Source organism: Protopterus annectens, chromosome 6.part0 (genome assembly GCF_019279795.1).
Source record: "Protopterus annectens isolate FY-2018-M chromosome 6.part0, PAN1.0, whole genome shotgun sequence".
Classification (NCBI taxonomy): domain Eukaryota; kingdom Metazoa; phylum Chordata; order Ceratodontiformes; family Protopteridae; genus Protopterus; species Protopterus annectens.
The window spans coordinates 723,641,565-723,665,166 of NC_056737.1; the positions used below are offsets into that span (position 1 = coordinate 723,641,565).

The following is a 23,602-nucleotide window of genomic DNA, read 5'->3' on the forward strand; positions in this document are numbered from 1 at the left end:
TATGTGCTACTATGAGCTGGTTAAACTGTAGAAGGGAAGGTAGTTCAAGCCACCCTAGAAGATTTAGGTTGCGACAGTGATGTGTCCTATATGCAGAATCAGTGACAAATCTAGCAATGTGGTTGTAACAGCAGGATGGTTTGTTAAGTTCTGATTTGCAAGTGTGTGAGTAGTGGGGACACATAAAGAAGGGTGGAAAGGAGATAACGGGCAATAGCAGTTCTTGCAAGAGGAGTGAGGAAAGGTTTGAGCCTATAAAGGGACCCAAAATTTTTGTTTATGGTTTTGATGGTTTGATTGACATGTACATTGAATGTAAGGTTATTGTCTACTATAACTCCCAGGAGTTTGGTTTGTGCTTCAGGGGAGGTAGTGGTCTCAATATTACATATTGTGGTAATGGTTGGAGGGTTGGACCTATGGGTGGGGGAGAAAAGCAGCAACTTAGTTTTTTTAGGGTTTAAGATCAGATGGCGATTGGTGAGCCAATTTTCAACAGTGTTGAAAGTATTCTGGGTTAGCGTCAGTAGATTAGTCGGACAGGTGGCTGGGCAGATCAACATGGAGTCATGTGCGCATTGAATGCATGATGCTTTAGGGATGATAGTGTGGAGGTCATTAACAAAGATGGAGAACAGAAGGGGTCCCAGTATAGAACCCTGTGGGACTCCTAAGGTGATAGGTAGACAGGGTGATAGCTTACCCTGCCATAGGATTGCATACTGTTGACCAGAGAGGTAGGATTGAAACCATTGAAGAGAATGGTAGTCTAAGGAGAAGGCATGGATGATATGGATGAGTAGCTGGTGGTTAACCATATCAAAAGCCTTGGAGTGATCAAGAAAGAGTGCAGAGGAAAGGAAGTTTTTATTACGGTTGTGGTTAATGACTTTAGAGAAAGAGAAGAGCTGAGGTGGTACTGTGGTTTGGCCTAAAGCCATGCTGAGAGTCATCCAACAGCTTATTCTGAATGAGGTGTTGCATACGTTTATGGACACGTTTTTAAATAATTTTAGCTAGAGGTGATAGAATGGCTATGGGTCTGATATTTGACAGTTCTATGGAGCTGACTCCTTTATGCAGAGGTATAATAAGAAGTTATGTTCTTACCATAACGTTCCATGTGAATTGCTCATCTCGCCTTTGTTCTTACACACGGGGTTCGGAGCCGATCTTTGGCTCCGAGTCAGCCGCATCACTAGCTCTGCATCTTCGAGAAAGCTTGAGGCACAGTAATACCCCATGATCCTCAGGTGCTAACCCTCAGATCTAGTTTGCTATACCAGAAGAATCCCTTTAGAACTCTGTCTAGAACACTTATAAACAGATACTACACAGTGTCTGGAACCCTACACTCAAATAGAGGAGAAAAGATGCCATTACTAACGTACAATAATATGCTAACAATATCTAGAAAAGGCTGAAAAGGAATTCAGTTGAAACTGTTCTCCCAGACCGTAGGACGGAGGATGGAGGGGGGGAATGTAAGAACAAAGGCGAGATGAACAATTCACATGGAACGTTATGGTAAGAACATAACTTCTTAATGTGAAATTGTTCAATCTCGCCATTTGTTCTTACACACGGGTAGCGTACCTAGCTCCTTTTTCCTGGGTGGCTCAAGGGAGAACATTCCTGAGTACAGTGGAACCAAACGTCGCCCTGTCCCTGGAGCTTTTGTCTAGTTTATAGTGGGCGATAAAAGTATGTGGTTTTGCCCAAGTTGCCGCTGCACAAATGGTATCTAAAGGCAAATGAGCGGTATGGGCTGAAGAGGCAGCGATCGTCCTTGTAGAATGAGCTCTGGTTTTGAAAGGGAGTTGCTGTTTCGATTCAGCATATACAAAATTTATGCAATCTGAGAGCCATTTGGATAAGGTAACTTTCATTACTGCCTGTCCTTTCCTTTGGTCAGCAAATGAGACAAATAGTTGGTCTGACTTTCTGTACTCTTTTGTCCTATGTAAGTAAAATCTCAGTTGCCTGTGAACGTCCAATTTGTGCAATGTGTATTCTAACTTATTGGAATGGCTTTTAAAGAAGTTAGGTAGTTCGATAGACTGATTGATGTTTTGAATCGAACAAACCTTCGGAAGAAGGACGGATTGGTGCGCAAGGTTACTCTATCTGGATGAAAAATCATGTACGGGGGTCGGATAGATAGAGCCTGCAACTCTGAAACTCTCCTGGCGGAAGTGATGGCAACCAGAAAAAGTGTTTTCCATGAAAGAAATTTTAACGGAGTTGTGGCTGCTGGTTCAAATGGGGGCAACATGAGTTGTGACAGCATGAGGTTAAGATTCCAAGGGGCTATTGGATTACGAAAGGGGGGACGGAGGCGAAAGGTACCTTTCATGAAGGCTTTACAAAGCCTGTGGGACATAAGAGAACCATCTTCACGGCCAATATGAAAATTGGATATAGCCGCCAGTTGAACCCTTATAGTGGATGTTGATGCTCCTTCTTGAAAACGTGTGGTAAGAAAATCTAGTATCTTGTGTACTGGAGCCCTGAATGGATCTATACCTTGTTTGGAGGCCCAGTGCGCAAAACGGTTCCATTTGCTGTTGTACAATTTCCTTGTAGATGGTTTGTGAGAAGATACAATAATTTGTTGTATTGCAGGGGATAGTAACTCCGACCTGGCTAAGATGGGAAGCGGAGCAGCCAAGCTGTCAGTTTGAGGGACTTGAGGAAGGTGTGAGGAACTCCCGACGAATGTGTCAACAGGTCTGGCTCCGGGTCCAGCATCTATGGTTCCTCCACTTGATGAGATTGAAGGAAGGGAAACTAGATTTGTCGAGGCCAGAATGGGGCTATCAGTATTATGGTCCTGTCCAGACGTTTGGCTTTCTGCAAACACCTGGGAATTAGTGGAACAGGAGGAAAAGCATAAAAGGAGACCCGGGGGCCAATCGTATACCAGTGTGTCCCTGGGGACACCCCCTGGAGGGGTTAACAAGGCAAAGTAGCTTCTGCATTTGGCATTCAATGGGGATGCAAACAGGTCGCAGCAAGGCTGGCCCCATCTGCGGAAGATCTCTTCCGCCACTTGAGGTTTGAGGGACCACTCGTGAGGGAACAGGATGGCTCTGCTCAACCTGTCCGCGATTACGTTGGAAGTCCCCGGGATGTGCGTTGCTATCAGAAAGCGTCCAGTGGACTTCGCCCATTGCCAAATTCTGAGGGCCTCTCTGCATAACGGGTAAGATCTGGTTCCCCCTTGCTTGTTTATGTACCAGGCCACTGACATGTTGTCTGTCTGAACTATCACTGTTCCCCGAGGTAAGGACTTGTGAAAGTGTTGCAACGCTAGAAACACTGCCCTCAGCTCTAGAACATTGATGTGCAGATTGTACTCCAAGTTGGACCATTGACCTTGGGCTGTTTGTCCCTGAAAGAATCCCCCCCACCCTATCAGGGAAGCGTCCATGGTTAGAGTTGCTACCGGACTGGGTAATACAAACGGTCGTCCTAGTGTTAGCTCTTGACTGTGTATCCACCACAAGAGATCCTTCTTGCAAAAATTCGTGATCAAGATTTCGTGAGACAGTGGAAGTTGCCGATACGACCACCGGGCGAATAGCATCCATTGAAGAATCCTCATATGCATCCTGCCTAAAGGAACTACAATAAGGGAGGCTGCCATCAAGCCTAGTACTCTTAATATTTGTCATGCAGGGACTCTCTTGCTGTATAGAAGGACCGAAATTTGATGCCGGAGGTCTGATACTCTTGGTGGGGGGGGGAGTAACTTGAGCCAGGGAGGTGTCTAGCTGTGCTCCTATAAATAAGATACGCTGTGACGGCGATAAGACAGATTTTCCAAAATTCACCGTTATGCCTAGCGAAGAGCAGAGACTGATGGTGTAATCCCTGGCTTGTAGAAGATGATACTCGGTGGTGGTGGATAGGAGCCAGTCGTCTAGATAAGGAAACACCCGGAATCCCCTTCGTCTCAAGTGAGATGCTACTACTGCCATGCATTTGGTGAACACCCTGGGGGCTGAGGTGAGACCAAAGGGCAGAGTGCGAAACTGGAAATGACTGGCTCCCAGCCGGAAGCGCAGGTGATCTCTGGACGCCCTGGCCATCTTGATATGGTAGTACGCGTCTCTGAGATCTATAGAGCACATCCAGTCGCCCTTCTGCAGAAAGGGAAGGATTGACTGTAGCATGACCATCCGGAACTTTTCCTTTTTCACAAAGGTATTTAATTTGCTGAGGTCTAAAATTGGCCTCCAGTCCCCTGTTTTCTTTCGAACTAAAAAGAACCTTGAGTAAGTTCCGGATCCTATTTGGTCCGCCGGGACTGGTTGGATGACTCTGTTCTCGAGCAACCTTCCTATCTCGATGGTCGCCTGGTCTCGCAGACTGGGTGGAACGTCTGGGAGCTTTTTGAGTTGGGTGGTATTTTGATGAAGGGAATGTTGTAGCCTCTGGTAACTATGCTTTTTCCCAGGAATCTGATGTAAGATTTAGCCAGGCCTCTGGGTATAAAGCCAAGCGACCCCCGACTGCCTCCAGAGTAGGACAGTCAGGCCTGCACTCAGGAGTGCTGGAAGGGCTTTCCAGAGAAAGTCTCTCTGTCGCCCTGATTTTGCGGACCCCCTCTGCCGGCTGGGTGGCGTCTTCCGTTTCTTCCCCCTCCTCTGCCTCTGGAGGGGGCATCACTTTGGGTGTGCTGCAAAGATCCCCGAGTCTTTCGGAACCACATTTTTCCTCCTCGTTGCCCTTTCAGGTAGGGTCTAGATGGGATGGAAAAACGGACCCCTATGGCAGACAGGGTCTTTCCTTCTTGTTCACACCTCGTGAGAGTCTCCTTTACTTTGGGCCCAAACAAGGAGGCACCATCAAAGAGGGCGTTGGCAAAGGAAGACAAAGGCTTCCACAAAGGAGCATAAGCGCAACCAGGATTGCCTTCTCAGGGCGATCGCTGAAGCTGCCGCTCTACTCGACCCTTCGGCTGCGTATGAAATCAGCCTCATGGACGAGTTGACTATGGAGTTTAGGGTGTTAAGTTGTGCTGTCACTTTCTCGGCGACAGCAGCATCTGTGTGTCCCTGGAGATTATCTCCCAGTTCCTTAATGAGATCTCTCTGTAAACGCGTGAAATGTGTAAGGTAGTTGAGCGATCGGATGGAAAAAGTCGCCGAACTAAATATGCGCTTCCCATATCTGTCCATCGTCCTAGAATCCTTATTAGGAGGATGGACAGAGGAAGATGATTCAGACATCTCTTTCTTAGTGGCCGCCGCCACTACCATAGTATCCACGGGAACCCCTTTTGTAAGATAAGATTTGTCCTGGGGGGCCGTCATGTATTTATTTGGCTTACGAAGGACTGGTTCCACTGTATCGGGTGTTTCCCAAGCCCTCCGGGCTATTAGATCCATGAGATCATCAAATGGCGGAGTCACCCAGGAGGTAGAAGGTTGAGTCCCAAATGCATTCAGCAAGACCGATTCATCCACAGAAGGGGTAAGAGTTTGCCAATCCCCCCTTTGTTTCAGGATTTCCAAAATGTCTGCAAACGAGACATCCTCAGAGGGGGACCGTGGGGACCCTTCTGTTTCATCTAAATCGGTATCAGATGTGAGAGATTCCTGGGGGGAGTCTATGTGCCTCCTCTTGCACAATCATTTCCTCAGAATATCCTCAGCGGGAGCTTCTGGGGATGCATCTGAGGAACCAGAGTCACCCTGTGGGGACTTCTGAGGCATTGGGTCTCGACGCTTGGTAGGAGCCGAAGGCACAGAAGCAGAAAGCGGACCTTTTGGGGAAGGAGACGAAGATACTGATGAAGTATGTGTCTGATCAGACAAGACCTTCCTCATGATGTCAAAGGCACCGGTGCCCCGACCCGAAGATCCGACCCGATCCGAAGAAGGAGGTTGTTTCTCCGGAATCGGAACCATGGGCTCCGACACAGAGGATGGATCCGAACTGATCTGAGCCGAGGCACCGAGGGGAAGAGTTGGAACAGATATCTCGGTTCGACTATCCCCCCTGGAACCTAGGAAAGATCTTCGGCTCTGAGACTCTCCGGCTGGTTCCGAAGGAGTCGAGGTCAACGGAGCCGATAGCACTACTGGAGGCTTCGGCACCTAGGGCTCTACAATCATCGGTTCTTCGATTCCTAGCTCCGATGACTCGACGGGTCTCGGAGGAGGAAGTGTTGAGGGAACAGGAATAGTCTTGAGTTTCAAAACCAGCTGGGACGAAACCTTGATTAATTTGGACAAAGCCGAGTTCTCCATAAGCTTCTGTACCACTCGGTCCACATCGGAGTCGGAAAGGGGCCTCGAAGAATGGGTCGAAGGGATTGAAGACATCACCGAGCGAAGGATAGCAGACGGTGGTTCCTCTGACACCGACTCCAAGACCCGAGCCTCGGTCAGAGATAAATGCTCGACACCTGGCACCGAGGTCATAGGAGCCGGCGCCCGAATCTGAAAAGAGGTGCTCGGAGCCGATGACTTGGGCTCCAACACTCTTGAAGACTTCGACCCCTTCGAAGACTTGGATACCTGTTCAGCCTTGTCCAGGGCCTCTTGAAAATCGGGTTTAAGCAACCCTCTGTCAACCAACTTCCTGCGTCTTTCCAGCATGACCCTCCCACTAAAGGAATGACAAATGGAACAGTCTTCCTGCAAGTGGAGAGGGCCAAGACAGTAGACGCAGGATGAGTGGTTGTCAGTAATGGACATCTTCTGTCCGCACTGACACCTTTTAAAACCAGATTTGGCTTTCTCTGACATTTTGAAATAAAAAATCCAAAAAACACAGCACACTTAAGAAAAAACACTATATAATACTACGTGTAATAATTTTAAAGTTTGGAATAATAATCAACAATTTAAATCTAACCCAATATATATATATATATATAAAAATGCAAAACGCACAGCACACTATGATATATATATATACACATATATATATATATATATATATATATATATATATATATATAGAATAAAAAAGAGAAAGTTAAGGCAATTTTTTTTAAAATACTGTCAATCCTGACAGAAAAAACCCGTAGGCCTTAACCAGAGAAAATTTAAACTAACTAAACTAGTCTAAATGCTCAAAAATAACACCCTATACTATATTACTTAAACACTAAGATATGACTATAAATCTGTAGAAAAGAGAACTATATATCAAGAAAGTAGAAAAAAATATACTGGCCCGAGTCTCTCAATGCGATCTGCTGCTAGCGGCAAACTAGATCTGAGGGTTAGCACCTGAGGATCATGGGATATTACTGTGCCTCGAGCTTTCTCGAAGATGCGGTGCTAGTGATGCGGCCGACTCGGAGCAGAGGATCGGCTCCGAACCCCGTGTGTAAGAACAAACGGTGACATTGAACAATTTCACATCATGGGCTATTTTCCAGATTGAGGGGATGGAAGCTTCAGAAAGGGATCTGTTGATCGGGATTGAGATAGGGTAGGCTATGATGTTAGCAGCTTTTTGTAAATACTCTGCAGGGAGTAGGTCAGGCTTTAATTTCCCAATAAGACATCGGATTAGAGTGAAAGGAACAGGTTGAAAGCTAAAAGAGAATAGGGTATTGGGAATATTGTTATCTAACATAGAGCAGTTGAGAGAGAGAGTTGACTGGCCAGGGACTGGATAGTTTCTGTGAAGAAACTATTGAAGGTATTTGGCAGTTTGTGGGTAGAAGCTAATGGGGCAGGAGTAGAAGTATGTCCTGGGTGAAGAAGTCTATTTATACCAACCCAGAACTTTTGGGGTTTGTTATGGTTTTTCTGTTGCAGATGGTAATAGAAGTTTTTCTTGTCTAGAATAATAGATTTTTTAGTGTTGTTCCTTAATTGTCTATATCTAATTTGGTCTTGTGGGTCTTTTGTAGCACGGCAAGTGGCCCATGCTTTGTTTCTAAGTCAGATTTTAGACTTGATGTCTTTTGAAAGCCATGGTGCAGTTTTTGTTTTGGTTCTGATAGAGCGGGTAGGGGCATGAGAATTAAGAATGGCAAGGAATTTGGTACTGAAGTATTCCATTGCATCATCCAGTGGAAGTAGTTTTAGGACAGACCAGTTACATACTTTGAGTTCATTTTGGAAATTGGTAAGGTTAAAGTTCTTGTTGTTCCTTATAGTTCTGTATGTGGGTAATTGGGGATTATCAGCCTTGAGCTTAATTATATAGGTGAGGTAGTGATCACTTAGGTCGTCAGGCAGAGTCCCTGACTTGTACATTTGGGGATGGCCATTGATAAGTATCCAATCTAGGGTACTTTCTTTGCTATTTGGTTTACTGATCCTGGTAAAAGAACAGCCAAAACATAACTGGTCATGTGGGTTTGGTAATTAATAGCCTAAAAGACAGGGTGGTAGCAGTATATATTGTACTTTTTTACCTAAACTTTCCATAGCTCGACTGTCTTTATCTGAAGGAAGGAGCTTAATAGATGGCAACAGCTTAGAAGGTTTATCACAAGAAACTGAAACCACTGAAGGATCATCAGAAGGGCACTTAAACAAAAATTTGCAATCATCTGGAACCTTGTAGAACCTATCAGGTTTCTTAGGAGCTGCAGGCGGAGAATCAGAAGGCAGCAGGAAATGTGTCCAAGAGAGCCAATTAAAGAGGAGGAACAGTAGACGGCTTAGAAGACTTCATCTGTAAAAGGTCATAATGCCACTCTTGAAGGTCAGACACCTGGAAGTAATCCCATTTAAAGTACTCCAACATATAAGCAATAGTATCCCAGAGGGATAATTCTTCCAAGGGTTAGTCTAGGCTCAAAGAATCCTCTTCCTCTGTACCACAGTCTAGAAGGGAAGGGAATTTGAGAGGAGTAAGCAAGGAATTCCTCCCCAGATTCCAAGTCCTAATATGAGGAATCCAGTTCCTTAGGCCTCTTAACAGGAGTGAAAGACCAGGGAGGGGCAGGAACAGACACCCCTTGAGGAGGCTTCAAGGCCATTAAAGCACTGAACAGACCCTCAGTTCCTATAATTCATGTTGAGGATTTTTACCAATAGGGGATACAAGTTTAGTTTTCTGCTTTTTCTTGAGCGGTATGTCCACTCTATAGACCTTTGGAGGTTCTGACCCTTGGTGGGATTCAATAATTGTAGTAGGAATCTTTTCTCTCACTAAAATCTGAGGAATCCCCATCAGTCCCTTGGAAATAATCAGCAGAGGTCCCTCAACATCTGCAACAGATGTTGGAAAAGTCTCCAAAGACGTGGGTGAATTCAGATCCATGCTGGTTTCTGATGGGGTTGTGGCAGAGGAATCTGAGGTAAGGTCTTCAGGACTTTCACTAGCTTCTAGAAAGACATCCAGGAGAGGCTGGACAGCAAAAGGATCAGGCCTAGTCTTTTTGGCCTTCTTCTTGGCAGACAGCTGACCCTCGGGTATGGTAAGATTCCATCATAACACCCTGAGCCAAACAATTTAAGTCATTTATTCTTACGGTATATGGATAAAGAAGATAAGTGACTATGTAGGGTCTTGGGGAGAAATGCCTGACAGAGATAGAGAACTGCATATGGTCATGGGAAGCTCCTAAGGAAAAAAAAAAAAGCAAGCTGGTTATGATGGTCTTTATGGGGGGAATCTGTCTCCCACACTGACATTTTCCCTTCTTGGATGACATGAAAACAAATACAACGTGAAATATAGAGAGAAGAAACCCAAAAGGGCACTTATCTGAAGATGACTTGGTAACCAGCAGGGCAGAAAGGTGTTCAGACAGATGTTTGATAATAGAATTCAGACTGGTAGTGAAGTTCCGAATGTTTGTGTCCATACGTCACCTTTATGCCCTACATCTTGCATAAAGAGCATTTGTGTGGCATACAGCGCACCGATAAGATCTAAAGGCTCTGGTATACTGGGCCAGACTTTGGGCTAACTTGGCAGAAAATCCCTTATGTAAAGAATTCTGCAACAGTAATATGGAAGGATATTTATCTGATACCTGCTTCTCAGAAAGCTCCAAAGGCTCTGTTTAAAATTATTTCACTTTAAAAGGAAACTACCTGTATTTTCCCCTGTCATATAAGAGACTTATTTTGTCAAGCCATGGTGGTGCAGCGGTAACGTTGTTACCTCACAGCAAGAGGTTCTCCCGTTCGATTCTTGGCTGCAGCGCCTTGTGTGTGGAGTCTGCATGTCCTCCCCGCGGTCGAGTGGCGTTCAAAAGACATGCGTGAATGGCGTGCCTTCGTTGAAGGTTGGGCGTCGAGCTGACACCTCGGCACCGTAAAAATCTACTGCCAATCATTAGTGGACCGGAGTTCCGCTGTGGCGACCCCTAACTGGGAAAAGCCGAAAGAAGAACATATAAGAGACTTATTTTAGCAGAGCAAACAAACACAAGTAAAAGGGAGAAGAAAATATTAAACATTTCTTCTGACCAGTACGCCCGAAAGCTTTCACGTTAAAAGGAGCACAATGAGGATGAAAACGGATTTATACATCTTCTAAGCAAAAGAAAAGTACAGTTTTGTACCTACCATAAATGTAGATGTCCGATAGGTATGCATCTGCAGTCATAACATATGGGTTGTCCTGCCTCAGGCAGCCCTTCGGTCGGCCGGATTCCAAAGTCTGGGTCTGGCCTCGGCTGATGTCGCACTTTCCCCGACGTCAGAGTGTCTGGGGTATAAAAGCATCAGCCAACGCCATTTTCCTCAGTTTTTCTTGCCCCAGATGCCAGGTGCCCTCTAGGAAGGCTAAATTTGGATAAAGGCTGAAAAGTTCCAAACATTTGCAAATTATATACATATATAAACAAACATCAAATACACCATAATAGATTCCCCCAGCTAGCTGAAAGAGGGGTAAGCACCCTAGGAATACCACAGAGGGGAAGGAGGGTGGGTAATCCTGACTGCAGATGCATACCTATCGGACATCTACATTTATGGTAGGTACAAAACTGTACTATGTCCTTCAAGGATGCATCTGCAGTCATAACATATGGGTAGAATACCATAGCCAATCTGGGGGAGGAGGTACTAAGAGAATTATGGTGTAGTTAAGATCCCCTGCAGTACTGCAGTTGCAAACCCTGCTCGGGATCTGGAGTATAAAGGTAGATTGTAATGCTTGGCAAATGTATGCACGGAGCTCCAAGTAGCGGCTTCTAAAATGTCCTTGGTAGCCATCCCTCGTAGGAAAGCTGTAGTGGTGGCTGTGGCCCTTGTGGAGTGAGGCCTGATATTTTCAGGAACTGTCTTTCCATGAAAGGAGTAGCAAAAACGAATGCAATTTCCTATCCATTTTGAAATTGTCTGTTTGGAAATTGCTCTTCCTTGCACCCCAGTTGCATATGCTACAAAAAGTTGGTCAGTTTTACTGTTAGTTTTAGTTCTGTCCAAATAGTAGCGTAGTTGTCTGTGTATATCCAAGGTGTGCAAAAGTTTTTCCCCTTTGTTCTGTGGGTTAGGGAAGAATGTAGGTAAGTGAATAGCTTGGTTCAAGGATACCCTAGATACCACCTTTGGCATGAAAGTAGGATTGGTTCTCAGTGACACACTATCCTGGTGAAAAATGAGAAAAGGCTGCACTGCCATTAATGCCTGTAAATCAGATACTCTTCTTGCTGAAGTGATTGCCAGAAGGAATGCTGTTTTCCAAGATACAAACTGGAGGTCTGCTGATGCTGCTGGTTCAAAAGGAGGTAGTGTCAGTTTTTCCAGCACAAAATTGAGATCCCATGCAGGTAGGGGGGGGTCTTCTTGGAGGTTTAACATTTTTGATCCCTCTCAAAAATTGTCTGAGAAGAGGGAGTGAGAAGATAGGTGGATCCATATTGTATTCTGCTGAAATTGCTGAAGCATGAATCTTAATGGATGAATAAGACAGGCCATTGTGGAACAATTCTGCTAAGTATTCTAGGATGTGTGCTAGGTTTGCCACTGTGACATCTGTGCCATTTGATGTGCTCCAAATGAGAAATCTCTTCCATTTAGCTGAGTATGTCTTTCTTGTGGAAGGTCTGCGCGCCTCCAGGATAATGTCCTTCACCCTCTGAGATAAAATGGTTTGGTTGGGCTTTAAGGAATCTTCCAGGCAGTTAGCTGCAATGTTTTCAAGTTGGGATGCAGGGTCTTGAAATTGTTCTGCGTTAGAAGAAGAGGCCATGAGTTTGCCTGAGACATGCTTCTCAATAGCGGGTACCAATGTTGTCTTGGCCAGTCCGGAGCTATTAGTATGACTTTTGGCTGTTCCTCCCTGATCTTCAGTAGAACCTTGTACATCAATGGGAGAGGTGGAAAGGCATATACTGTTAGGGCATTCCAGCTGAAAGAGAGAGTCCACCCTCCAGGCTTGTGGGTGGTATGTCCTTGAGCAGAATTTCTTCAGTTGGTGGTTGAGTGGGGAGGCGAACAGATCTATCTCTGGGATTCCCCATTTCTTTGTTATGAGTTTGAAGATGTCTGGATGCAGCATCCATTCGTGTGCATCCATGGTAGTTCTGCTTAAGCTGTCTGCTAGTGTATTCTCTTTTCCTGGTACGAATTTGGCCTGCAGCTGGATATTGAGATTCAGGCATAGGTTCCACAGATTCATAGCCATCCGGCATAGAGGGTAGGAATGTGTGCCTCCCTGTTTGTTTATGTACCACATGACCGTGGTGTTGTCTGTCCGTATTAATAGATGCCCTTGCTGGAGGAAGGGTCTGAATGCCTCGATTGCATGCCTTACTGCCAGCATTTCCTTTTGGTTTATGTGCATGCTTAGCTGCCCTTGAGGCCATAGGCCTTGGATACGTTTGTGCTCCATGTGTGCTCCCCATCCTCGGTCTGAGGCGTCCGTGGTGATGGTCTGCCTTGTTTTTGGTTTGTTGAAAGGCAACCCTCTGTTGGACTGGCAGGCCTGAGCCCACCACAGGAATTCCTTTTGAAGGCATGGAATGATTTGTATCATGGTTTCTAGACTGTGACTGTGTTGAGACCATACATTCCTTAGGTACCATTGTAATTTCCCCATATGCAACCTGGCATGTGGAATTAAAATTATGCAGGATGCCATGTAACCCAGGGCCTGCAGGACTTTCCTTGCAGTAAGCTGAGTTTGTCTTGTCAGAGTCATGAAGTAATCTGGAAGTTGTTTTGTTTTTCTTCTGTGAGAAAAGCCATCTGAGTGATTGTGTCCAGATCCGCACCCAAAAGGTTATCCTTTGGGATGGTACTAGTCTTGACTTTTGGATGTTGACTGTGTATCCCAAGGTTTGTAGCAGGTGTATGGCATAGGCCAAGTCCTTTAACAATTTTTTCTTGTTGTCCGCTTGTATTAGGCAGTCGTCCAGGTATGGATAAATTTGAATTCCCTGAAGTCTGCAGTGTGCAATTACTGATGCCAGGCATTTCGTGAATACTCTGGGCGCAGTAGATAAGCCAAAGGGCAATGCTGAGAATTGATAATGCTCTGATCCTGCAAGAAATCTGAGGTGTCTTCTGCAATCTGGTCGGATAGGGACGTGCAGGTATGCCTCCTTGAGATCTAGAGTCACCAGCCAAGACTCCTTGCCCAACATGGGAAGAAGTTGCTGTAGGGTCAGCATTTTGAATTTTGGCACAATGAGATAAGTGTTCAGTGCGGACAGGTCGAGTATAGGCCTCCATTGGTTTTCTTTTCTTGGCACAAGGAATAGTTTGGAGTAAAATCCTTGGCCTTGTTCTGTAGATGGTACCCTTTCTATAGCTTTCATCTGAAGTAAATTGCTGATTTGTCTTAAAGCCTCTGCCTTCTGGTTTGGTGGAAGGTTTGGCATTCCGCCTCTTTTTGGCAAAGTATGGAAGTGAAACCTGTATCCTTTGCCTATTATTTCCAATGTCCATGTATCCTTTGTAATGCAATGCCAGTTTTTTGAGAATAAAGCCAGCTTTCCGCCCAAGGGTGCTTCCAGTTGATCCCTGGTAGGCGGAACCAGAGTCAAGTCATTGGGTCTGTCCTGTAGAAGTGGTAGTAGTTGTAGCTGTTGCACTACTCCTCTGGTTGGCAGGCTGCCACTGACGGCCTCTGTAGGGGCCCTTGGATTGACCTCTGCCTCTAGGGTGCCTGTTTCTGCCTCTCTGTGCTCTGGAGGAGTCTGGAAAGGACCAATTCTTTGTAGGCCAGTTTCTGCTGAACCTCGGAGGTTGAACTTGCAGGAAATCTTTAACTGTTTGCACAGATTTTGCTTTTTCTTCAACCTTCTTTAGAATCTCCTGTGCAGGGGAGCCAAATAAATGTTGTTTCTCCATTGGAGCATCGAGGAGTTTAGCCTTGACATGCTCTGGCAAAGGTTGCTCCTTCAGCCAGGCATGCCTACGAATTACTGCCCCAGTCATAGCTGATCTAAATGAAGCCTCCAGTGCATCATAGCCACATTTTAAGAAATGATTACTGACCTGTTGTGAGTTGTGTACCAAATCCTGAAGGGATTTACGGTCTAAGGGTTCAGGTGAAGAAAGTTTCTTATTTAGCTGATCTAACAAAAATTCTTGGTACTGTATCATATGGAACTGACAGTTTAATGCCCTGGCAGAAAGAGTAGCAGATGTATAAACCTTTTTTCCCAATCTCTCTAATGCTCTAGACTCTCTTTCAGAGGGTAGGGGATTTTTGGCAGTAGCGGCTGCAACCCCTTTAGGGCCCTGAGAAATAGTTTCTGGGTCTGCAGCATGGGCTTTATACAGGTGGAAGTGAGAATCCGGGACCCTGTAATATCTGTCAGGTTTGGCGGGGGCCGGAGGAAGTGAATCAGGTGCAGTACTGACATCATTGTACACATCATCAATTACAGTTAGAACCGGAGGTATAGCTAAGGGCCTATGCTGGGGCAAATGCAAAAAGGTCCTTAATCTTTTTCTAGAATCAGAGAAATCCTGACCCTGCCACTGAAAGTGTTCTCTCATGGAGTGTAAAGTCTCCCCAAAGAAAAATTCTTCGGGGGGGGGGGGAGGCCGAAGGGATAGATTCTTCTGCATCTGAATCCTCATAAGGCGAGTAGGCCCCTTCCTGGTGGTCTGACAAATCAGATCCATCCGTGGAGTAATCTGAGGAGTGAGGTTCAGAGGGGTCAGTCCTGGGCCTTTTGTCTGGAGGAGGTTGGGAGGCCCTGTCTGGGTGAGGTTGGGAACCCCTAATTAAGGAGATAAGGTCCTCAGCAAGACTGAGGAACTGAGAACTAGAGGAAGGCCTCTGGGATGTAGATTTGGCAGGCAAAGCTTTTGAAAGTTTGGCGGCTTTAGCCCTGGAGAAGGCCTTAATAGACATAGAAGCTGGGGGCCTAGCTGCCCCACGTGCAGGGGTAGAAATGTCCAAAGGTATGGTGTCGGACAAATCCTGAACACTAGCTTCGGTAGGGAGTTCTGAAGCCGACTCAGCCGGGGCCTCTCTGGCCTCGGTGGTCGGAGGTATGGTATCGGTAGTAGGAATAGCCGAGGACTCGGTTTCAGCCGAAACCGAGACACTCGTGGGTAGGCCTAGCCGTGGTTTCAGCCGAAACCGCGGGCCGCGAGTGTCGGTCCTTTTCCTTGCGTTTTTTGACCATATGCGAAGTCGGAGTCTCCGACGGCATTTTATAAGCAAAAGCGGTTCCAAAATACTCCTCTGCAAACTCCGACCGACGTCTAAGAGTCCGTCGGTTGAAGGAGGCACAGGCTAAACAAGCTGATACGTCGTGGTCTGGGCCTAAGCAAGGAAGGCAATAAGAATGGAAATCCTTATGAGGTATTTGTTTCCCACAAGTTAAACAATTATTTACTTTGTCTGACATCGGCTGAGGCAAGAAAGAGTCCCCAACGGGGTACTTAGCTTTTTTCGAAGTCTTCGGTAGCTGAAATCTCTGGACCTGACCGACCGGCACTTGCGAACAGCTTCTGCTTCGGGCACCGCGCGGCAAGAAAGACTGAGGAAAATGGCGTCGGCTGATGCTTTTATACCCCAGACACTCTGACGTCGGGGAAAGTGCGACATCAGCCGAGGCCAGACCCAGACTTTGGAATCCGGCCGACCGAAGGGCTGCCTGAGGCAGGACAACCCATATGTTATGACTGCAGATGCATCCTTGAAGGACATCAATGTAAATAGAAATCTTTAAGGGGAATATGCAGTCACAACAGCATTTGGTAGAGACTCACTCAGTGAAAATTAACAAATCTGGATAAAGACCAGATATTCTCATTTACAAGTCATAGTTAACAAAATTTAACAAACAATTTCAAGGGTTTAACACTTGAAAAAAAATGTGGAAGTTATGACAGCCTTCAATTAAACTATTTAAAAAAATATGCTTAAGTAATTTAACCCATTTTTTATCAGGGTCATAAATGTATGGTACAGCAAAAGATTATCGGTGGTACTCGAACACAGTACACTATATAATCCGGTTTCTGGTGTGGCTGCTTAGTGTGCTATGAGTGCTCAATTCAAAAAGTACTGTGGTGCTACAACACTATGAAGTCTACTGCTAACAGTGTTACAGTGCTCTGCAAGATAATGCCACACCTGGAGGCAAGGCTAATGCAAATTAGTCATGTGCTCTGCCCCACAGCCTTACTCTAGGATCGAAGCAGTGAGGTAGAAATATTCAAAGACATGCCCTACCATGCTATATCAGGCGTTTAACTACCACTTTCTATGCAGGCAATGAGGCAGTTAGCACCACAGCTGGTAAGGCATGCAAGGCTGTGCATTTGTGTGTGTGTGTGTGTGTGTGTGTGTGTGTGTGTGTGCACATGCATGAAACAGACTGTCCCATAAGTCTATGTGACTGTGCATGTGTGTCAGAAAACAGATACGTGTGTGTGTGTTTGTGTAGATGCCTATACAACAGCAGTGTGTGCGTTGGTAGGGGGAACACTAGCACAGTGTCCAATACAAGAACACGCAAAGGAGTTATCACTGAATTTTTACTCCATGTGCCTCTTGCATGTCTCTGAATCGTTAGCCCTGTAGTGCTACTGGGGAACACAACACATCTCTATTAGCACTACAGAGCTAACTTTAGTGAATTCCCAGCCTGTATTTGCATCTGTACCTCTAAACTATTTGCAGTCACAGGGATTAGATGGCCTTTCGGTTTAGCATGACAAAGTGGTTTGCTGATGTTTCTTACCTGTACAGCACAGCATGTGGTGCATTAACTGCTGAACAGTACTTCTGCCCCTTGGCAAACATTTTTGTCTTCTTCTGTGAAAAATAACTTCTAAATTATGCACCTTCTTTATGCTAATGTCACAGAGTGAAAACCACAGAATTTAACCTCAGTGGTGTCAGCATAAGAAAAATGTGTGTTACATCCATAGACCTTAATGGGTGCACAACTGCTGTTTTTATTCGGTGACATTAGCTAAAGAAGGTGCATTCTTCAGAAGTTATTTTCACAGAAGATAGGAAATAGTAGATTTAGTTTATGAAGCTTTTTATTAAAAAAAAAAAAAAACAGTCCCAAAAAATTTAAGGATGGTCAAGTGTGAAAATACACTGCAGTATTTGACTCATTAAATGCCATGATGTATGCACAAACACCAGCAAATCAGTTTTGCTCATTTCCAAGTTCAAGTGGTAGCCAATTAAAATAGGGTGAACAATTCTGAGAAAAGCTTTTTCAAGCAGTAAGGACAAATGATGGCTCTGTTAAAAGACAGGTCACCTTGCTCTTAATGATCTTAAAGAACAGTTAACTTTTTTAAAACATAGTCTGTAGGTTGGGGGGCAGCATTCCCAATTGGCAGATTAAATATGAGGGAAGATAACTATAGAATAGTCCCTCCCAGTCAAACTACCAACATGATTTCTGCAGTAAAAACTAATGCAGTTGTTGACAAGAAACAGGAATCTATACATTTGGCTAACCTCTTTTAATATGAAGGCAGTGTTATGGGGAGTCAACTGTGATTACCAGAAGGATGTGCTCAAGTTTGAAAATAAACACTCACTGCACAGCTTAACTGATAAAAGATTTTCTTATCAGACAATTCAATGTGGTAATGGAGGAAGAATGACTGTTTGAAAGCAAGATGTTTAGGAATTTTTAATGGAGAAGCTGAGCAACAGGCTAGTTTAAAGGATCAAGAATACAGAAAATCTGGACTATTTTAAGTTGTGGCACAGTGCTGAACATCATTAATGAATTTTTCTTGGAAGTGATGGATAAGCTACTTACTTTCAGCCACTACTAGGCATTGTTAAAACTTATTAAAGATCTTTTTGCAGGGCAGTTTAACACAACATATCCAGCAACCTAGGCTGTGAAGTAACTAATAAAACTACAATGGAACTAATGTGTAGTTCGGATGGCAAAAAGAAATGAGAAAAGCATCTGTTTATATCCTTTTGTAGCTGGGTTACCCTCAAATAGCTATGGTGTGAGGGTACAACCATGTACCAACAGAGATATCTAACAGCTGAAAATACCTGGTGTGAAGACTAATGTCTGCCTGGCTGAGGCTCATTCCAAATCATATGCAAAAATTCTTGCATCAATTAGCTTTGATATTAGTGTTTGCTAAGGACAAAGGACAAGTGATACTTGCTTAGCCAAATCTAATTTATATTAAATAAAAATGAAGATACTGAATAGGGGGGAAGTACAGACCTGAGATATGTAAAGTTCCAAAATCCAGCTCCTAAAAGACAACCATCAATTACCTACACTGAAAAAGATCAGGGAATACAGAGACCTGTCCTCCATTTTTCCAGAGCTGATAAACACATGGAGTCAAACACAATGTAGAACTTGTGGAAAAAGTACAGTTGTGTACACTTACCATAAATGTAGATGTTCGAGTGCATTCACTGTTGCAGTCATCACATTTGGGTTATCTGCCTGCAGGTAGCCCTCAGCCGGCCCTGAATACCAGTGTCTTTGGATTTCTGTGTCGCATGCTGTCACTTCTTCCATGACGTCAGGTCGTCAGGGGTATAAAACATGCAGCCGATGCCATTACAACAGTTTTTCTTGCCCCAGATGTCAGGTGCCCCCACAATAGGAAGCAATTACATGGTACGTTACACCCCCATCAAAAAGCAAATACACAAGAAAAAATAAATATACCAAACAAGAAAGAAAGGTAGAGCCAAGAGAAGTCAGGGGGCTGGAGGGAGGGTAACCAGGACTGCAACAGTGAATACACTCGAACATCTACATTTATGGTAAGTGTACACAACTGTACTATGTTCTTCGTGTTTCACTGTTGCAGTCATCACATTTGGGTTGATTCTCAAAGCTAAGGAAGGGAGGAGGAAGTTAAAAAGCATTAGGACCAGCTATTAAGCCTTGTAAGACTGCAGTGGCAAATCCAGCTCTGGATTTAGAAAAGATAGGCATGTGGTAATGCTTGAAGGTATGTACAGAGCTCCAGGTAGCAGCTTCTAGGATGTCCCTGGTAGGGATTCCTCTGAGAAATGCTGTAGCGGTAGATGCAGCCCTGATGTAATGTGATCTTATCCCCTGTGGGGTAGGTTTTCCATGGTGCTTGTAGCAGAAATGAATATAATGGGCTATCCATTTGGAAATGGTTTGCTTTGAAATGGCCTTCCCTTCTGCCCCTGCAGCAAAGCCAACTAGCAGCTGTTCACATTTTCTAAGAGGCTTACTCCTGTCCAAACAGAATCTAAGTTATCTGTGCACGTCCAGAGAGTGCAGTATTCGTTCCGCTTTGTTTTGTGGATTAGCGAAAAGCGTAGGCAAATGAATGGACTGATTTAGGGCCATACTAGACACCACCTTGGGCATAAAGGAAGGATTAGTCCCGAGGGAAACCCTGTCCGCATGGAAGATAATGAATGGTTCCACTGCCATGAGGGCCTGTAATTCAGACACTCTTCTTGCTGAAGTGATGGCTAGAAGGAAGGCTGTTTTCCAAGAAAGGAATTTCAACTCTGCTGTTGCAGCTGGCTCAAATGGGGGAAGAGTGAGCTTTTCCAATACAAAGTTAAGGTCCCAGGCTGGAGTGGGAGCACGCCCGGGGGGGGGGGGGGTCTTACATTTTTGGCCCCTCTAAGGAATTGTTTTAGCAAGGGGTGAGAGAAGAGGGGTGGCTCAGTATTATAATGTGCTGAAATGGCAGAGGCATGAATTTTAATTGACGAAAAGGATAGGCCCTTGTGGAGCATTTCTGTTAAGTACTCTAGAATATGAGGTAAGCTGGGCACCGTTGTGGCCATCCCCTGAGCCTGGCTCCAGGAACAGTATCTTTTCCACTTTTCAGCATGGGATTTTCTAGTACTAGGCCTCCTTGCTTCCAGAATGACATCCAGCACCTGCTTACTGAGGGATGCTAAAGGAGAGCTCAAGGAATTAGCCAGGCTGCACGGTTCAGGGTTTGAAGCTGAGAGTGCAGAATCTCACCCTTCTACTGGGACAGCAGGGAAAGGGTCTGAGGAAAGTGCCATGGTTGTAGCAGTGTCATACGGCACAAGAGGGGGTACCAGTGCTGGCGTGACCAGTCTGGTGCAATCAGTGTTGTCCTTGGCTTGTCCTGTTTGATCTTTAGTAGAACCTTCGAGAGGAGAGGCAGAGGGGGAAAGGGATAAACCGAAAGGACAGGGCATCTACTTTCCAAGCTTGACTGTGGGGAGTTCTTGTGCAGAATTTGTTCAACTGGTAGTTTTGAGGGTAGGCAAACAGGTCTACCTCTGGAGTCCCCCATTTGTTCCTCAAGAGGTTGAATATTTTGGGTTCTAGTTTCCATTCGTGTGGGTCCATGAGATTTCTGCTTAAGTCATCTGTCAGTGAATTTAGTTTGCCTGGCAGGAATTGCGCTTGTAGGTGTACTTGGTAGCTCAAGGCTGTGTTCCTCAGAGCCATGGCTAGTTTGCAGAGAGGGTACGAGTGGGCTCCCCCCTGCTTGTTTATGTACCACATAACTGTGGTGTTGTCTGTCTTTACCAATAGTTGTCCTGGAGGAGTACAGTCTTTGAAGGCTGTCAGAGCATTCTGTACAGCTAACATTTCTTTCTGATTGATAAGCAGGTGCATCTGTCTCGGGTTCCATTTGCCCTGAATGCACTGCCCTGCCATGTGAGCCCCCCATGCATAGTCTGACGCATCTGTTAGGGTTTGGGTGGCAGGGGGTAGAGTGAAAGGGAGTCCCTTGTGGTAGCAGGCCTCTGCCCACCAAAGGAACTCTGTCCTTATACAAGGAAAGATAGGAATCATTGTTTCCAGGTCCTGAGAATGTTGACACCATAGGCTTTTTAGATACCATTGGAGTTTCCTCATATGCAGTCTTGCATATGGAATTAGTAGACTGCAAGAGGCCATGAACCTCAGAGCTTGCAGTATTTTTCTTGCAGACAGCCGGGGGTTTGTGGCCAATAGTTTGAAGTAGGTTGTCAGATAAATTTGTTTCTCTGGAGTGAGGAATGCCATCTATGAAGTTGTGTTAACACTTGCTCCGAGGAATACAATCTGTTGGCAGAGTACTAGGTGAGATTTCTTTTCACTGATGGAGTACCCCAGTGAGATCAGAAGTTTCTTTAAGAATGCCAGATGTTGTAACAGCAAGTCCTGGCTTTCTGCCTGAATCAGACAATCGTCCAAGTATGGGTAAATTTGTATATTTCTCTGCCTGCAAAATGCAATGGCTGGAGCTAGACACTTTGTGAACACCCTGGGCACAGTAGATAAGCCAAAAGGAAGTGCAGAGAACTGAAAGTGCATGGAGCCCGTCCTGAAACGTAGGAACTGTCTGCAGGATCCTCTTATTGGGATGTGCAGGTAAGCTTCCTTTAAGTCTAGGGTTGCCAGTCAGGCATACTTGGCTAGCATAGGAAGAAGCTGCTGAAGAGTTAGCATTTTGAATTTTGGAACCACCAGAAAGGTGTTGAGAATAGAAAGGTCCAGGATAGGAGGCCAATTGTTGTCTTTTCTGGGTACCACAAAAAGTCTTGAATAAAAAAACCTTGCCCCCTTTGTTCTGCTGGGACAGGCTGAACAGCTCTGATACTGAGAAGACAGAGAACCTGCTGTTGGGCCTCTGCCCATTGATTTGGGTGTAGGTCTGGCCAACCATTTGGGGTTGGTAGTGTGTGGAAGTGGAATCTGTATCCTTGGGAAACTATGTTCAAAACCCATTTCTCCTGGGTAATGAGTTCCCAGTTTTTTGCATGCAGAGCAAGCTTTCCCCCTAAGAGAGGAGGTAGTTGAGCAGGGCTTGGAAGGGTTAAGGTTAAGTCATTGTGCCATTTTTCCGTAGGGGGGTGGCTTACTACTCCCTGCTTTGGAAGTGGGAGCTCCCTACTGCTTAGATCTGTGCGTAGCCTGAGATTGTAGCCTTGGTGGTCTGCTGTTCCTGGGTTTGGACTGAGAAGGCCTGGAAGGGACTGAGAAGGCCTGGAAGGGACTGGAAAGGACCAGTTCTTTGAAGGTCAATACCTACTGAATCTGGGAGGCTGTACTTGTAAGAAATCTGTAACAGTTTGCATAGATTTAGCTTTTTCCTCCATCCTTTTGAGGACTTTTGCTTTGTTGCCAAAAAGGTGGTCTTGGTTTAAGGGAGCATCCAGTAATTTAGCTTTAACATGATTTGGCAAGTTTTGTTCCGTAAGCCAAGCATGCCTTCTAAGTACAGACCCAGTGACAGCAGCCCTGTAAGATGCTTCTAAAGCGTCAAAACCACATTGCAAAGTATGTTTACCAACTTGTTCTGTAGAATGCATTAAATTTTGCAAGTCTTTGTGTTCAGCACAGTCAGGAATCAATATAATTTTCTGTTTAAGTAGTCCCATAATATGCTGCTAATACTTATAACATATGAAACTGGCAATTTAAAGCCCTAATGGCCAAAGTAGCAGAAGTGTATACCTTCTTACCCCATCTGTCTACGGCTCTAGAATCTCTATCAGAAGGGGTATTATTTTTGGCAGCAGTAGCCTTAATGCCTTTTGGTCCTTGGAAAATGGTCTCTGGATCCGCAGAAGGATTCTTGAAAAGGAACTTGTTTGAGTCAGGTACTCTGTAGTACCGGTCAGGTTTTCTGGGAGCTGGAGGAAGTGTCTGGGGCAAGGCTAGATTCCAAGAAAGCATCATCTACAATGTCCAGAACAGGAGGGATAGCTAAAGGCCTGTGTTGAGGCGGGAGTAAAAATTCCCTGTCTCTTTTTGGACTCAGAATAATCCTGGCTTTCCCAGCAGAAATGCTCCCTAAGAGTATGCAAGGTTTCACTGAAAGAAAATCTTCTGGAGGGGAAGCAGAGGGAATGGAATCCTCTGCATCAGAATCCTCATCCTCATAAGTAGATAAGGGCAAATCCTGGTAATCAGAAGGAGCAGAGATGTCAGAGTCCTGATCAGAAGAACCAGAAAGGAAATCAGTTCTAGGTCTCGCAGAGGGGGAAGGCTGGCTTCCCCTAATTAAGGTAACAAGGTCTTCAGCCATTCTAAGCATTTGTTTTTGAGGCATATGGGCCTGAGTCTGCAATTTGGTTGTCGGTTTTCTAGGCGTAGCATGAGTTTTTGGCCTGAGGAATTCAGAACTTCTGGATGGAAACTATGGCGTCGGTTTAATATGAATGTCTGTAGGCCTGAATACACCCTCAGAAGCTGGTGCCTGCACAGCGGCTCCGGACCCATCCAAGGTAGAGACATCCGCAGGTTCCATAGTTGAAGAAGCAT

At 45.1% G+C, this 23,602-nt stretch overlaps 1 protein-coding gene across 3 annotated transcripts in view; it reads right to left on the bottom strand.

Moving 5' to 3' along the window:
* Positions 1 to 23,602, bottom strand: part of WDHD1 (WD repeat and HMG-box DNA binding protein 1) — a 2,322,801-nt gene that overhangs the window by 538,486 nt on the left and 1,760,713 nt on the right. The gene's annotated exons all lie outside the window — the stretch shown is intronic.